The sequence below is a fragment of the Martes martes genome (genome assembly GCF_963455335.1).
Source record: "Martes martes genome assembly, chromosome: 3".
NCBI lineage: Eukaryota > Metazoa > Chordata > Mammalia > Carnivora > Mustelidae > Martes > Martes martes.
The window spans coordinates 155,560,372-155,578,123 of NC_137890.1; positions in this window are offsets into that span (position 1 = coordinate 155,560,372).

A 17,752-nucleotide genomic window follows, 5' to 3' on the forward strand; every position below is an offset into this window, starting at 1 on the left:
GTACGATAGTCAAGGCTATTTTATTGCATTTTAATCTGCCTTATTTGATCACTAGTACTTGGCCATTCTTATATGTTCACTATTTCTTTGTGAATTACTTGTTCCCATCCTTTACCCATTTTTCTATGGGTCTACATGCCCATACAACTCATACATACACGAAGAAAACACCTTACCTTTTCGAGTTTTCATTTAATTTTTAATAGTTTATATTTATAGATTTTATTTTTAAGCAATCTCTACACTCAACATAGGGCTCAAACTTACAACCCTGAGTTCAAGAGTAGCACACTCTACAGAGTGAGCCAGCCAGGCACCCCTGTATTTATGCTACTTACTACAGTAACCTCTAGCTGCATATGGCTATTGGGGCTTCAAATATAGCTGTTCCCATGTGAGATGTGCTGTTAGTATAAAATACATACCAAATTTTGAAGACTTATCATGAAAACAAAGAACATAAAATGTTCCATGAATAATGTTTTCTTTAAGTTTTAATTTAAATTCAATTTTGTTAACATACAGTGTAGTATTAGTCTCAGGGGTAGAATTTAGTGATTCATCAGTTGCCCATAACCACACCCAGTGCTTATCACATCATGTGCCCTCCTTAATGCCCATCGCCCCATTACCCCATCCCCCAACCCCCCTCCCCTCCAGCCACCCTTATTTATTTCCTATGATCAAGAGTCTCTTATGGTTTGCCTTCCTCTCTGATTTCATCTTGTTTGATTTTTCCTTCCCTTCCCCTATTTCATCTGTTTTGTTTCTTAAATTCCACATATGAGTGAGATCATATTGATTACATGTTGAAATGGTAATATTCTAGAAACACTGAATTAAATGAAATGTCATTGAAATAATCTCTTTTTCACTTTCTTAATGTATCTATTAGTAAGCTTACAATTACATATGTGGCTCCCATCGTGTTTCTGTTACATAGAACCACTCTATATCATAAAGATTTAATGTTTTGGTATATAAGTTTTTAATTTTCTTTACTAAAGTAAAGTCTATCTGGTGTTTCCTTTGTGCTTTTGGCTTTCAGTGTCAGGCTTATATACTCCATACCCCACAATTATATTAATGATGGCCTATAATTTGTCCTAATACATTTTACACTTAAATATTTACATAATTTGAAATGTATCTTTTGCTCATGGTGAGAGATTAGAATCTAACTTCAATTTTTTTCTAAATAGTAATTTCGCTTTGTTTCTAAAACTTGACTGGTCTACTCATATTCTAATCAATATAGCTTTGTAAGGTACTTTAACATCTTACAGAACAAATATCCCACATTGGTTTTCTCTTTCAAATATTTCCTGCCTAAACTTATACATTTGTAATTCCAATTCCAGATGCACTTCTATCCCCTTTATAAATTTAAAAAAAAATCCATTAGGATATTTATTGGAACTATGATAAATATATAAGCTATTTAGTATGTAGCATATTTTTTTTAAGATTCCATTTATTTGTTTGACAGAGAAAGAGAGTGAGCACAAGCAGGCAGAGTGGCAGGCAGAGAGAGAGAAAGAAGCAGGCTCCCTGCTAAGCAAGGTGCAGGATACGGAACTCCATCCCAGAACCCTGGGATCATAACCTGAGCCAAAGGCAGCCGCTTAACCGACTGAGCCACCCGGGCATCCCAGTATGTAGCATTCTTAATAACAGAAAAGAATAACAACAATGCCCAAGAATAGAGACCCACTCATGTAAATCTTGGTACATCCCAAGGGAATGCTGTGATGTTGTGGTTGTATACTTATTTAACCTGGAAAGATGTCCATGATGTATTACTGAATTCTGAAATGTAAAGTTTAGTAGTATTCTCTTAGTATTCATAGATCTATATGTCATATTCAGAGACACCTGTCTGAAAGAATATTAAACCTATTATAATAATTATTTCTAAAGAATTCTCCTCAGCTTCTTTCTCTTTTTTTGCACTTTCTACATTACTTGGCTAATTTTTTATAATTAGCTATTTTTTAAAAAACAAGAAGTTATATAGTTAAATATCCATTTGACCAATTAATTCATTAATCCTGGATTAACATTTGTATTATACCATATTTTGTCAAGCCATTCATATTATATCACCCAATTTATTTTTAAGATTTTATTTATTTATTTGACAGACTGAGATCACAAGCAGGCAGAGAGGCAGGCGGGGGTGGGGGGAAGACTCCCTGCTGAGCAGAGAGCCTGATGTAGGGCTCGATCCCAGGACCCTGAGATCATGACCTGAGCCAAAGGCAGAGGCTTAACCCACTGAGCCACCCAGGCGCCCCATCACCCAATTTCTTTTTTTTTTTTTTTTAAATTCTCAGGCCTCACACCACGTCTTCTTCTTCTTTTTTTTTTTTAAAGATTTTATTTATTTTTTATAGAGATTACAAGTAGGCAGAGAGGCAGGCAGAGAGAGAGGAGGAAGCAGGCTTCCTGCTGAGCAGTGAGCCTGACTCGGGGCTCCATCCCAGGACCCTGGGATCATGACCTGAGCTGAAGGCAGAGGCTTAACCCACTGAGCCACCCGGGCGCCCCTATCACCCAATTTCTTAAAATTTTTTGCCTCCTTCAAAAAAAAATTACAGTTACAATCATACGGACTCTATACATTTCTTATTATTTATATTCCAATTTTTCTGTTTTTCTACTATATATTACAGTGAGTAGTTGATATGTGAGAAAACTAAAGAATTTTATTTATGTATTTAATTTTTTCAAATTTCAGTTACCTAGAAAGGGAGGGAGGCTAGGGAAAAAAATTCAGTCACTTGATAAAATCCTTAATTAATTCTACATGTTTCTCATTTGATTTATTCTCTTGCATTTTCTCAGTAGGCAATTGTATCATCTGCAAATCATCGGTTTATTCTTTCCTAATGTTTAAACTCTTTCCTTTTTTACACATAATACACTGGGTAGTTCTTTGTATTAATATTGATATAATTATATACTGCATAGATATAATTATAATGTTACTAACACACATCCTTGTCCTCTTCTCCATCTAAACAGTAATACCCCTGTAATTTTGTCATAGTTATAGCTGTGGGCTCCTGGCTCCTTTTGGAACATGCTGCCTTGGTGGTGCTGTCTGTGGCATACCCAGCACAGCACCTGCTAGGTTTTGTTTTGACTTAGCCCTCATTAGAGCCAAGGCACTGGCAGGAGAGGCACGTGCTGTCTGGAGAGGATGAAGCCTCTGCCTTTTTTCCAAGTGAAAAAGGAGGAGGTACTCCCACACAAGGACCAGCGAGCTCTTTCCCAGGCTCTTGGAATGCCAGGTTGCTGAAGACACCAGCCTAAACTTTCCATTCTTTCCCAACCAGAACCCTAACCTGGGCACAGTACACCTGCTATGTCTGGGAATTCACCTTTTCCAGAGCTCAGCTACAATGAGCATTCAGCCCTGGGCCAGGACCTCAGCTCTCTCTGCCTCCCTCCTATAGGAGATGAGCCTCTCTTCTATGCTACCAAGGGGACCTCTGCTCTCAGCTTATTATCTATGCCCAGAACATGAATCCAGTTATCATAGCCATCCTGTTCCATTGTTCTTAGGGCTGCTACTTCCCCCATATGTCCCAACTGCCAGAAACAGTGCACCAGCTAGCACATTTCCCTTCCAACACTGCACCATCGCCATCTACCACCAGAGAAAGAGGCAACCATTAAACCTCCATTAGGTACCTGGCTCGCATCAGCACAGCATCCAAAACCCCATTGTATCACCTGTGTAGTGGGTTGAGCAGTGGTCCCTCAAAAATATATGTCTCCCAAAACCTGTAAATGAACTCTATTGGAAAAGCCTTTGCAGTTGTCATTAAGACGAAGATCTTGAAATGAGATCATCCTGGATTAGAGTGGCCTCTAGATCCAATGACATGTGTCTTTATCAGAGAAAGCAAGAAGACAGAAGAGAGGGTGAAATGAGAGGGTGAGATGGAGACAGAGATTGGACCCAAGCCAGGTGTCTACAAGCTAAGAACACCAAAGATTATCAGCAGCCACCAGATGCTGCCCCAGAGCCTAGAGAAGGAGGCAACCTTGCTGACAAATTGATTTAGAGTTCTAAAATCCAGATTGTCATTTTAAGCACCCCCCTCACCCCGTTCCTGGTCATTTGTCAGGGAAGCCCTTGGAAACTAATACAATCTTCTTTCTACAACCACCCTTGGAAATAACTATCTCGAATTGGTTTCCCCAGGAGGCAGATTTGGAACTCAGAATATTTATTAAAGACTCCTTGGAACCAATATCTGTGCAACAGAAGATTGGGGCAGAAGTAAGAAGGGACAGAGGGTTGAGCCACAACTCATACCCAACAACAGCCTTGGCTGACCCTTGCAGTTGACTCAAATTGGGCCAAAATGGCCACAGTGATCAGTCACGGGTGTGGGCCACCCTGGCTGGGTGTGGCCTTGGCGCGAGGCAGCTTTCTGTAACTGAGGTGACCCCTGGAGGAGCTGCTGCTGGGGGCATCTGCCAGCGGTACTCCCAGCAGCTGAGGCATGGACCCCTCCACCGCAAAAGTGACACATCACAGTGAGCAACACAGCTCCTTTGGCTCCATACTGTTTTTATAAATTTTGAATTTTATAAAATTCAAAAAATACTGTTTTGTAAAAATCCTTTGGCTCAACACTGTTTTGTAAAAATTCATCTGTTTTTCATTATGTACCTACCATTCAGCTGTTTGCCCTGCAATAGGTTTCCATGGTATGAATATGCCACACGTCTACTGTTGATTGACATTTGGTTTTGGTTATGAAATGAACTGTGTGTCTCCCCTGACCCCCCACCCCTTCCACCTGCACCCAAATCCAAATCTTGTAGTCCTAACCGCCGGTACCTCAGAAGGTGACTATATTTGGAGATAAGTTCTTTAAAGACGTAATTACCGGGGCGCCTGCGTGGCTCAGTGGGTTAAAGCCTCTGCTTTCAGCTCAGGTCATGGTCCCAGGGTCCTGGGATCGAGCCCCGCATCGGGTTCTCTGCTCAGCGGGGAACCAGCTTCCCCCTCTCTCTCTGCCTGCCTCTCCCCCTACTTGTGATCTCTGTCAAATAAATAAATAAAATCTTTAAAAAAAAAAATAAAGACGTAATTACCTTGAAATGAGATCATTAGGGTGGGTCCTAACCCAGTAAGGAAGAGGAGATTAGGGGACACACACACACACACACGACCATGTGAGGACAGAGGGAGAACACAGCCATCTATAAACCAAGGAGAGGGGCTTCAAAGAAAATAATCCTGCCAACACCTTGGTTTCAGACTTCCAGCCTCCAGAACTGCGACGAAATACATTTCTGTTCTTTTAGCTACCCACTCTGTGGTCCTTTGTTATGGCAGCCCAAGCAAACTGATGCAGTATGATTCCAGTCTGGGGCTGCTACTAATATTCTCATCTGTGTTCCTTTCTACACGTGTTCACAAGCTTCTCTAAGGGTATATAAACCTCTCTGGACCATATACTCCTTAGGCATAGAATTGTTGTTCAAAGTGTATAGATAATGTCCAAGAGTTTTCCTATGTAGTTTACCTAATTTCCATTCTTATCAATAGGGTGTTCAAACTCCAGTTGCAACATATCCTTGCCAACTCTCGGTATGATTACCAGACTTTTTAAATCCTTACCAACCCAATAGTGCATACTGGTATCTTATTGATGTTTTACTTTGTATTTCCCTAGGAATGATGCAGAGTGCTTTGTCATGTGTTTATTGGCCATTGAGAGTTCTGCTGTTGAGAAGGGCATGTTCCAATATTTACTCCATGTTTCTATTGTGTTTCCTGTTTTGTTGGTCGATTCATAATGATCTGGAATAAGTAAACTGTATATTATTGTATTACTATATATGCTTTTGTTTTAGCTGTGAATGCCTTCTCCCACTCTGTTTCTTTACTTAATGGTATCTTTTGATTTGTCTTAAGTTTAATGTAGTCAAATGTATCCACTTCTTTTTACTGTTAATATTTTTCTGTGCTTGGCTTAAGAAGCCCTTCTGTCCCCCACTCACCTCTTTCGCCCCTCAGCTTTGCTTCTCTGAGAGATGCCCTGATTCTCCCCTATTGCACACAGTTTCCTAGATGCCAGAGAGCAAAGCCTGGGCACATGTGAGCCACAGACAGCTTTGGAGGCTGGCAACTCTAGAAGGAAGAAGACCTCTCTCCTAGCATCTTTCCATAAAGGAATGTCTGTGCCCTATCCTAAGCCACACCCTCACCTCTGCAGCAGAAGTGAGGCCATATGATTGACAGCCCCCACCAGAATAACAATTCATTCTGAAAGAATGGGTTGCTGAGCTAATCCACTAGAAGCAGAGGGCGAAGCCAGACATTCAAGGACCTGGAAGATGGTCAGTATAGCTGGAGTACTCTAGAAGAGAGTCTTACGAGATGAGGCTCAATTTGTAGGCAGATCTAGATCACACTGTGTCTTGTGGATGGTATTAAGGATTTTGGATTTTTATCACTAAAGCAATGGGCTATACCATATCTACATGATGACTTGGGGCAAAGCGCATTAACAGAGCTTCCATCAATACATTCATCAACTAAAGTATCATTTGCAGTTCTGTTCAGAGGAGTAATCTCCAGCTCAAATGAAATGACTTGTGTTTGTGAACTCCATCATCCTGAAAATTAATCTTTAAGGTAACAAATTTCTATTACATGCTCAGCCCTGGGATTAGTACATAGGCAGGAAGATGTGGTCCTTTGTAGCACTGACAGTCTCGTGGGGAGATAAAATTAATCTCTAAGGCGTTTAGAAAGTAAATTCTTACTGAGTCTGAAATCTTTCACAGCAAAATTGTTACAAAAATGAAGGCAGATCCTCCCTTATTGGGTAAACAAATCTGCCTACTTCTACTTGGAGACTTTATTTCAGAAAAGATCTCTGAATCTTTTTTGAAAACTCTTAGTGAGACTAAAATATTAGTTACCATATAAGACCAACAGTAGATACTGTTCCAAATTAAGTTATGAGTCCTGATTTAAAATACAGACTCATCAGTTATCTGCCATGATCAACCATCTGGAACAGCCTGCCCAGCAGAAGTTAATGGTGATGGATAGGCCCCTATCTGCTCTGTCCAATATGGTAGCCAGTGGCCAGGCCACATTTGGCTTTTGGGTGCTTGAAATGTGACTAGTGTGAGTCACTGAAATTTAAGTATCAATTTTAATTCTAATAGCCATGTGACTAAGTGCAAGAGCATTGGACAGCTTGGGTCTAGAACATGGCCAAGAACCCAGGAAGAAGGGATTCCTCAGCGGCCAAAATGGGTATTCCAATATTTATGTATAAAAACTACCTCATCCATGGAAAATTACCCTAAGCTCTCATGGAGATCATAAAGGATCTGTGTGTGATTATTTTTTACACACTTCTAATAAGTTTTGCTATATTGTTTCTAGTCTACCAAAAAGAATTAAAGTGGCATGTTGACAACAACAAGGAGTGAAACCTAAAATTTCTAGGGAAAAGATGAAAAATGTACATATTTTAATATTCTTTAGATTGTGTTCTGCGGGACATGAGGGTCTTACAAATTTGAGAAACAAGAAATATGTTAGTGCCCTGTAAAGATGTAATTAGAGTACAAATGCTCTGAGAATCTTGCAAAGAAAGTGGTTTAACTTAGCTTAAACCAGTGTTTTCAACCAGGAAATATTTCTTTTAAGATCTTGCAAAACAAGGTTTCCATGAAGCACCATTTGGATTTAAAACTTAAAAGAAGTTTAATGCAGGAGACATTTATTACATGTTAAACGTGTCTCAAATTTCACAGAGCTTTATCATAAAGCTTTACCAATTTTGCTAAATAAATAATCCTCATATCATTTACACTTTCAACACACACACAAAAAAATATGGAAAGGTTCCCAATCTACTCAACCAAACAAGCAGTTGCTAAGACAACAAAAACCTAAATAGGACAGGACAAAGAAAGAAAATTATGGAATATGCTTGCTTACAATGATGGATAAAAATAAGATCCAGCAGCAGAAGATGGCACAAAGCTCTTTGACCAAGTGGGATATATTCTGGGATTGCTTAACATTGGGAAATTAATAAAGACAACTCACAATACTAGGTTAGTGAAGGTGAAAACTCACACAATTTTATTGATAGACACCAAAATGGCAGTTGATAAAATTAAAGATCAAAATGTTGATAAAAGTAAAGATCAAAATGTTCAGTGAAATTGAGGGGTGGGGCAGTGAGGAAATGTCTTCATAAAATAAAAGGAATTCTCTGGTGCCAAAAGCAAATGGCTCACTCACTGACTGTAGGGATGATGTGCTACACCACGCAGACTCCTGTAACACAGGACCCAACAAGGCAGCATTATGATTTTCATGTGTCCTAGGTAATGGTGCTTCATGGGCCTCTTCCCCCATAAAAAAAATACATGCATATATATTAAAATTTATATTTTTATGACTGCATGGGTATAAAGACTAATATAATCCAAGCTGGGTTATATCTATTTTTTTCTTCTGATTTTAAAAGAAATCAGAACATTTACGTGGCCCTTGAAAGTATGGTAACTCTAAGCAGCATCTTCCTAGGCTGATGGAGAAGCCTCCACTTGAGTTCCTTGGTGTGTAGGTGGCTTTAGCTGTAGCCTTTTCTGGGCTCACCTCAGCTGCAGAGAGTGGCCTCCTGGCCTAGGGTTGTGCTCCTGCCTGGGGGGGTCCAGATCCAACAACTGATCGATGTTAAAAGGCCTGGCCCTCTTAGTCCAACTTGGGGCAATCCAGAGACCCCATCTAGTATCAGAACCACCACGGGGCAGCCAACGTTTCCCTCTGTCCACCCTCATTTTCATCCCCTCCCTCCCGCAGGGGTCAGTCTTGAGTACCCCAAATAAACCTCCTGCCTCAGGCTCCATCTCAAAGGCCTCCTCCCAACCCGATAGGACAGCACACTACAAAGGAAACCATACCGTACATTTTTAGCTCAGAAACAGGCCAAAAGAACCTATTGTTTAGGGATACATTCACAGTCTGCAAAACTGTAGGAGATAAGGGTGCTATCATTACAATGTCAGAACAGAGGTCGCCTAAGTGGGAGGGGGCACACAGTGAGTTTCTGGGGGGCTGGCAATGTCTCATTTCTTAATCTTTTGGAATTCCAGTGGTGTTTGCTTTACAAGTGTTCTTTCTGCTGTACATGGATGTTTTATGCAGTCCTCTATAATGCTAAATCTCACATAAAAAAAAGAAGAGATTTAACAAGAAAAAGTATACTTATTGTCATCATTACTGTTACTGTTATCATTTATTTGTGGTGCTGTCCTCTGTTCTGGATTCTGTCCCCTCCAATAGGCAGGAAGAAGGAAAGACCATTTATTCAGTCTTCCCCTCAAAATAACGTACAGCTGTGGATGTGTAACAACTGTGTTCCCAAACATTGGCATCCAGGTTTCCCAATAGAGAGGAATTGTAAGTAGAATCAGTGTCGGTGAGTAACAATGAAGGCCTTTTCAGGTGGTCTGACAAAGTCACACCTGCCTTCTTGACTTGCTTCCATGAATGATGAGATTGGGTCTCATGTTACCTGCTCTTCCCAGCAACGGGATGCATGAGTCCAGCTCCAGGGTCTTAGTCTCACATCACTTGACTCTCTTTGTCACATTAATGGACATTCTTCTCCTTCCCGAGACTTGTATTCAATAAAAGAACACGTACACACCAAGATGGATGTAATAATCCCCAACAAATGGAGCAGAGCTGAACCTCATCATTCCATCAGATGAGCTGCTAGAGGAAATGCAACCCAAGGAAACACCACGGCTTAGAAATGTCCTTGTCATGGTCCTCAAAGCCATCAGAAAGGTTAGTACAAGCCTCACACTCCGGTAAGGAGGAAAGCCACAGCTTGAAAGGCAACACTGTCTGCTCATAGCCAATCAAGTTTGCGGCAAAGAAGTGTGATATTCTCAGACCTTTCTGAGGCAAAATGGTCCATTAGGCTCCATCAGCAATGGGGTAGGTGTCCTGTAAAAGCCAAGAAAGCAAGCGCAAAGCAGATACCTGGAAAATGCAAAAGTGCTGCCCTCCAAGAAGGAGAGAAGGAAAGTAATTTAGCTAAAGCCACTGCTCCGGAGCCATTTAGAAGTCTCTGTCTTTATACTTGCGCTAATACTTATTTGGTTCCCATCTGGCTCTTTAAAACTTTAAAGCTAGATCCAAGAGAGCTATTCTCTGAAATAAGCTGGTAGCTCTTTCCAGGCCTGAGATTTGGGATGCTAATTGGAAAATGGCCCCTCCACCCGGATTCCATTCTAACTACACACGTTGGATCCACAGGCTCCTGTCACTGGCACACAGGGCGTTGCAAGGAAACTTAGAAGCAGCCCCTCTCTTCTGCCTGTGCCCCAGCCCCACGCCTGCAAATCAGCAAACTACGTTCCTTAGTGGCGATCACAGTTCAAGTTAAGCACTGAATCAGGTGCTTTCACATAACTTGTCTGACTGAAACTCCATAACGCTATGAAGTAAAAACTATTCCCATCTTCCAGATGATAGAACTGAGGCTCAGATAAATCACCCAAGGTGGCCTTAGTCACAAGCTGAAGAATTGGGACTTCAACATGGGTTGTCCCCCTCCTTTGCTGAGATGATTGAAGGACACAATGTAAGCTGTTTAGCAGTCTGCTCCATGAAAAGGGTCATTGTTATTACTAATTTGTAGGAAATGGATTGCCCCAGGGCCCACCTCCCCATCCCCTTATATTACCCTTTCAAAGAGTTATTCAATCAGGGCTATCCTTGACCAAAGATGGGCAAAGAACCAAAAAAAGGACAGTTTACAGAAAAAGAAAAAAGAAAAAAACAGCGACCATTAAACCTATAAAAATATGCTCAACATAATAAGGGAAACTAACACGAGCTAAGAGTTTATCTAGATTAGCAGATTGGAGGAGCAAAGTTCAAAGACCCTGTAACACAGGACACTGAGGAAGACATTTCTTGTCAGACTGTCGACTGGTAGACCCCGAGGTTGGCAGTTTGGCAAAGTCTATCAAATATTACGTGCAATTGCCTATTCATTATCTCTGAATTAACTCTGCTCACTTTCACACACTTCTCAATCTGTGGCATGCAGGCACAAGGAAATGCAGAGCTCTGTTTTTTCAATAGTAGAGATCAAAGATGGGAACCATCAGACAAAGGCTGATACATACATGCATACTATGCCATTCCAGCAGCTGTTAAAGACCACATGAAGAAAGTGCTTTTCCTATCCACAGATGAGAAAGCAGAGGCACAAAAAGGGTACTTTCCCAAATTCACACAACTGGGAAGAGACAGAGGCAGGCTCTGAACCAGGCAGACTGGCCCAGAGTCCCACACACCTGCTACACTACACTGCAGACCCCATCGAAATTATCTTTCATGCCGAAGACCAAATGAACAGCTTTACAGACAAAAAAAAAAAAAGGGCAAGAAAAAATATATATACTTGTTAAAGCCAAGAAATGTTATTGCCAGCAGTTATATTATAAGAAATGTTAAGGGAAATTCTTTAGAGAGAAGGACAATGATAACAGATTTTTTTAAAAAAAATGAATATCTCCAGAAATGGTAAAAATGAAAGTACAAATTTAAAAATCCGTATTCTCATTTGCTTTAAAAAATGATTAACTGTCTGAAGCAAAAATAGAAACAATGTGTTATAGGGTTTATAATGTGTAAAAGTAAAATGCATGATAGTAATAGCACAAAGGATGGAATGGAGGAATTGAAAGTATACCGTTTTAAGGCTCTTATGCTATATTTGAAGTGATCTGTTATCATTTGAAAGTAGACTGTGAGAAATAAGAAAAATATTGTAAACTGTAGGACAGCCATTTAAAAATGTTTAAGCCAATAGCTAAAAATAAAATGGAATCATAGAAAATAATTAATCTAGAGCTAGAGGAAAAGAGAACAACAACAACAACAAAAAAGATGGGAGAAGAGAAAACAGCCAGGAAGAAGATAGATTGCATTTCAACCATATCAATAATTATGCTAAATGTAAATGATCTAAACTAACTAAATAATAAGCAGAGATACCAGACAGAATTTTTCAATCCAACATTCTACTACAGGCTGTCTATAAGAAATCTGTCTTAAACATAAAGGCATAAATAAATTAAAATAAAATGAATGGAAAAGGATATACCCAACACTAATCAAACCTAAGATGGTATGGTTATATTAATAACAGACAAGTTAGACTTCAGGACAAGAATGTGCCACAAGTAAAGAGGGACATTGTAAAACGGCAAAGTGATCAATTCACGGATCAATTCACAATAACCGTCCTAAATGTAGATAGCAGCAGAGTTTCAAAATGCATATAGTGAAAACTGGTAGTACCGAATGAGGAAATTAACAAATCCACAATTTTAGATGAAAAATTCAAAACTCTTCTCTCCATAATTGATAAAACAAGTAGACAGAAAATCAGTAAGTGTATGGAAGACCTGACTAATACAATCACACTTGATTTAATTGACATACAACAACAGCAGAATATATATTCTTTTCAAGTGTGCAATCACCAAGATTGACCATATTTCAGACCATAAAAAATCCTCAACAAATTTAAAAGAACTGAAGTCACACAAAGTGTGATTCTCTGACCATAACAGAATTATACTTGAAATCAATGTCTTTAAGGTGGTGGCCTGGGGGTGGGTGAGGGCTTGACAAGAAAAGCACAAGGGAATTTGGGAGATGGATGAAACTCTCCTATATCTTGATCATGGGGGTTATTACAAGAAAATGCATTTGTTGAAACTCATAGACCCTACATGGAATCAATAAATGCTACTATATATAAATCACACTTAACCAAAACTAAGATTTTTCAAATAATGATGACAGAAAAACTCTCTAAATTTCTGATATACGAGGGAAGTCATTTTAAATTTCTTCCCAAGTCAACATGACTATATTAACTTTGTTCAAACCAAAGGACTGAGTTATGGTTTGCCACACATGTATCGTTCATCTGCTTTGTGAATGAGTAGCCTTAAGGAAAACCCTCTTATACTTGAGATATGGATCAATGCTCCCACACTCCTTGCATTCCTTGCCAATGAAACTAGATTCCTGCCTATGTGTTAATCTATAATCTTTTGAGATTTTACAAGATGTAAAAAGTATATAATCCTATAAAAACCATTCATTCTCTGGAGCACTTTCTTCCTATGAAGAGTGTGTTCCTGGGCAGCTGTCCTAACTTGGCCACAAACAAAACTCTCTTTCCTACTTTTAGATATTCTAAAAGGTTTGCTCTTTTTGTGTCAACATCTTCAGGACATGAGGAGATCACAGTTCCTTCAGGAATGGACATTGAGGCTCAAGGACACTCACTACAAACAACTAACAAATGTTCCAGAGAAAGGAGACGTTGGCTTCTGCATTTTTTCCTCTTCTGAACACTAGTAGATTTTATCATGAATTTCAGAGGAATGACTGCAAATGAAGAACATAATATTTTCATAATAAATTCAATGTGAGGTTAAAAAAAAAAAACACTACTCATGGACCATGGAAGGGAATAGGTATTGAAATGAGAGTTATCACAATTTTTATCAAATATTTCCAAAATGGTGGAATTAAGAAAAATCATAAAGAGTTCTAAAACACACATCCCACTCAGCAACAGAAAAAAAAAAAAAAAAAAAAACCTGGGATATTAAGCAAGACATTCAAGATATGGAAGATGAGAAAACAGGTGAGAATTCCTAAAAAGCCTACATTCTGTGCATTTTACCACAATGTTAAGAAATCATTGTGATAAATGAGAAAGACACAGAAACAATTCTTACCTCCTGCAAGAAATAACCTTAAAAGAATGGTGATGGTAGTTGAATATAAAAAGATAAAGATAGTTGCAAGAAGACCTAACACAATGAATATAAAAGTTAACTTTAAGTAAGGACTGGATGAACCAAAACTTTGCAAAAACCGAAGTAGTGTCTTCTGTGCCAGAGTGACCGCAGTTGACCCTGGGAGAAAAGACAGAATTGCAATGACTTGTCAAAGAAGAGAGAGAACCCTGGAACACTTCTAAGGTAAGTAATTTTTTTTAAGTATCTAGCAAATTATCAATTAACCTGGTGCGTCCTGTTTTAAAACTATTCACACATAATAACAGAAGAGCTGATCCTTGAATGCTTCAGAGAAACATGTCCTCAGAGTTTTCAGATCCATAAATAATGAGGTTGATTAAAAATAGGTCACCCAAATCAATCTAATTGCCTTCTATTTTTAATATAAATTCTTTTCATTGATTTTTAAAATGGATAGTCCATTAAAACACATTAATCATGACCCTAAAAGAGTACTTGTATTGCAAAAAGCCCAAGGTGAAGAATAAAAAGCAATTTCCCACCACATGAAGCTGAGGTGGGAACATCACCAAAGAGAGCTGGAGCCCTACTTTTCCTGGGGAAAAAAAAAAAAACATTTCTGGGTAAAAGCTAGGAGGTGAGGTATCATTATGATAAAATGTTATCCAGCTGTATGACAGCAGTTTGAGAATGTTTGGAGCCAGGCATGTCTTCTTTGGATAAGTGGTCTCTAATTTTGTAGATCCAAGGTAAAAACATATGATTGGATCTGCTGTGTTTTCTATGACATGCACGCTCATAATTGCAGAATACCTGTTCATTCTAGAAAATGCAGCTAAGGAAAACTAATATTAAAAATAATCCATAGTGCCATATCCAAAAATAACACTAGAAACATTTTGATACATACAGAGTTAAAGTTTTAAAACATACAATGTATATTTTAAATGCAGATATATAATACAGGCCTATAGCTTTTATACTTAAAAAATGATACACATTTCAGATGCCAATATACAATTTGTCAAAATTTTATGAATGGAGCACACTACATATCTATGACGACTTACTCAACCACCCTTCTAGGATTGGACTTTATAAACAGTGATTCACTAAAGGTTCTACAGCTAAATCTTTGCCAACATCCTTAATTACTTAAAATAGATTTCAAAAACTAGACTTATTAAATCAAAGAATAAATACTGCTTGTGAACTTTGACTGACACTTTTTGGAAAGGCAACTTGTCAGCCACTACAGTCTCTAGAGCCATGAAAGAGAGTGAACCCTTTTCTTGGCAGCCTAACGGATGGGGCTTTGATGCCTGTTGTTGATAATTCATCCTGGATGGACGTTTTCACTGTTACATAGCGGTTGCTATGTCAACTTTGGGAGCAGCCCAAAGCTGTGCTTGTCTAATCACAGATGGTGGTGACATTTCCGCACCTTTCCAACACAGAATTATATGCATGAAAACCCTGCAGAATAAATACCCACTTATTATATAAAATTTTTGTTAAATTGAGGCACATTTTATGAGAGCAGGCATAAAATAATTCCAGTGAGAACTATTTCCTGTGCTCTTAATTTTGTACAGCACTTAGAGGCTTGAAAATTCCGGCCAGGCCAGCAGAGGGCGCTGTGCAGGCGCAACCGGAGGTGGAGAAGGATCCTGCCGCAGGGCTGAGCACACCTTCATCTCTGTTGCTATGGAAACCCTGTGAGACCCTAAGTGCTGCACCCAGCCATTTCTGCCGCTAGGGAAGGAGCTGATTTGTGATCCTCCCCTGTTACACGGGAGCGGTGCGGGAGGAGTTTACGTAGCAACTCTGGGGTCCTGAGGTCACATGTTTAAGCTGCTACATAGGGACAGGTTATTTGTAGAGAATGGTATCAAATAAAAAACATCTTTCAGGGCTCCTTCCTTAGCTGGGCCACCACTTTGGGCCACGGGATGGGTAAAACTCCGTCAGAGAGGACTGGGAAAACAGCTGGCCAGAAGGACAAGAGCCAATGCACTGGCTTTGTTTGGTTCACAGGGGATTGGCGGAAGTGGGTGTGTTTTGGGAATTTCAATTAAAGACATGAACTTGAGATTAAGAAATTGTTCCCCTGAAGCTGCCCATGAATCCTTAGAGTGAAGGCAGATCCTTGGACAGTCAGTGAAGGAAGGGAAGGTTTGCTCTGGAATCCAGGAGTGGTTTCCTGGGAGTAGGCACCCAGCCCCAGGAGAGGCCAATTTTGAAGTCTCAAAGCTCTAAATGTGATGAGTTAAATGTTTGAAACTAACTTCTGTGGAAACAGGGAACAGCGTGTTAAATTTCTAAACACTCCCAAGGGAGGGGAAGGAAGAAAACATAGCCTATCTGCAAAAATTCAAGAAGTGAGAAATTGAATGTGTAGGTTCAGCGGCCACTTGCAGTGAGGTCCTTGTTACAGGCTGGGTCCTGCAGAAATCAGACTGGAAGACTGAGTTATCGTGCAGGGTGTTTATTAGGAAGTGCCCCTCAGGTCGAGACCTGTGGAAGGGAGGGAAGAATCAAGATGGGACAGTTTGCCTCCACCGATTCAGTGGAGAGCTCAGGAGCTGGAATGAACCGTCAGGGCTGTCCTCCCCCGGACTGAAATGGCCCAGCCCCGATAGTCCCATCTAGATCTGCCAGTGAATTTGGGCCATCCTCAGGCTGCACTCCATGGGTGAGGGGCTCCTCTGCAACTGAGGGGCAATCCCAGAAAAGGCTGATAACTCAGAGTACCTGTGGATAGCCCTTCCAGGAGCCAAGGTGTCTTGAGGGGAGATCCAGGTGGCACATTCTGTGCCCATCACAATACATTTCCTGGACACTTACACTCTATGCACCCCAAAGTTCTCACCCCCTACTTCTCCCTTAATTTCTGCCCGATGGCCCAAGAGGATTGGGGTGCAGCCTGAGAGCTGGTGAAGAGCCCCAACTAAGGGAACAAACAGTGCTCGAAGTTATGGAATTTTACAGTGTTCTTTGTATAATTGATTTCTAATTTCAGTGGTCAGAAGAGATGCTTGATGATTTCAATATTCTTGAATTTATCAAGACTTGTTTTGTGGAAAGGAAAAAAAAAAAAAAGACTTGTTTTGTGGCCTAACATACAATCTGTCCTAGAGAATGTTCCATGCGCACTTGAGAAGAATGTGTATTGTTGGTTTTGGATGGAAGGTTCCGTATATATCCAAATCCATCTGATCTAACACACCACTTAAGGCCGGTGTTTCCATATTTATTTGTGTCTGAGTGATATATCCATTGATGTAAGTGGAATATTAAAGTCCCTACTATATTACTATACTGCTGTCTATTTCTTCCTTTGAGTCTGTTAATATTTGCTTTATGTGTCAGGTGCTATGTTGGGTGTGTACATATTTACAAATGTAATGTCCTCTAAATGGATCCACTCCTTTGTCATGTAACATCCTTGTCTCTTATTACAGTCTTTAAGAGTTGATTTTGTCCAGTATTAAGTCTAGCTACCGCCCCCCCCCCTTTTCAGTTACACACTGCGGTAATATCAGCACAAGCACACAAATATGGCCAAGCTATGAAGCTGAATAAAACAACTAAAATATCAATCATAAAATAAATTATATCAGCCATACGAGAGGCTGAATCATCTTTCCATTCTCTCTGGAGAAAATACTACAGAATTAGTATCCGTGAAGAGGCTGAGTAAGCACTCAAAAATATGTAAGGGAAAAAGGTGCGCCAGGACGTTAATAAATATATTATTTTCTTGGATCCTGTGATATTTATGGTTTTTCTACTTCTTAAATATGTGTTCGCTTTCCTTCTCCTTTTGTAATGGTAATTTGGTGTTTTCTTTCTTGGACCCCCAGGTCCTAACAGC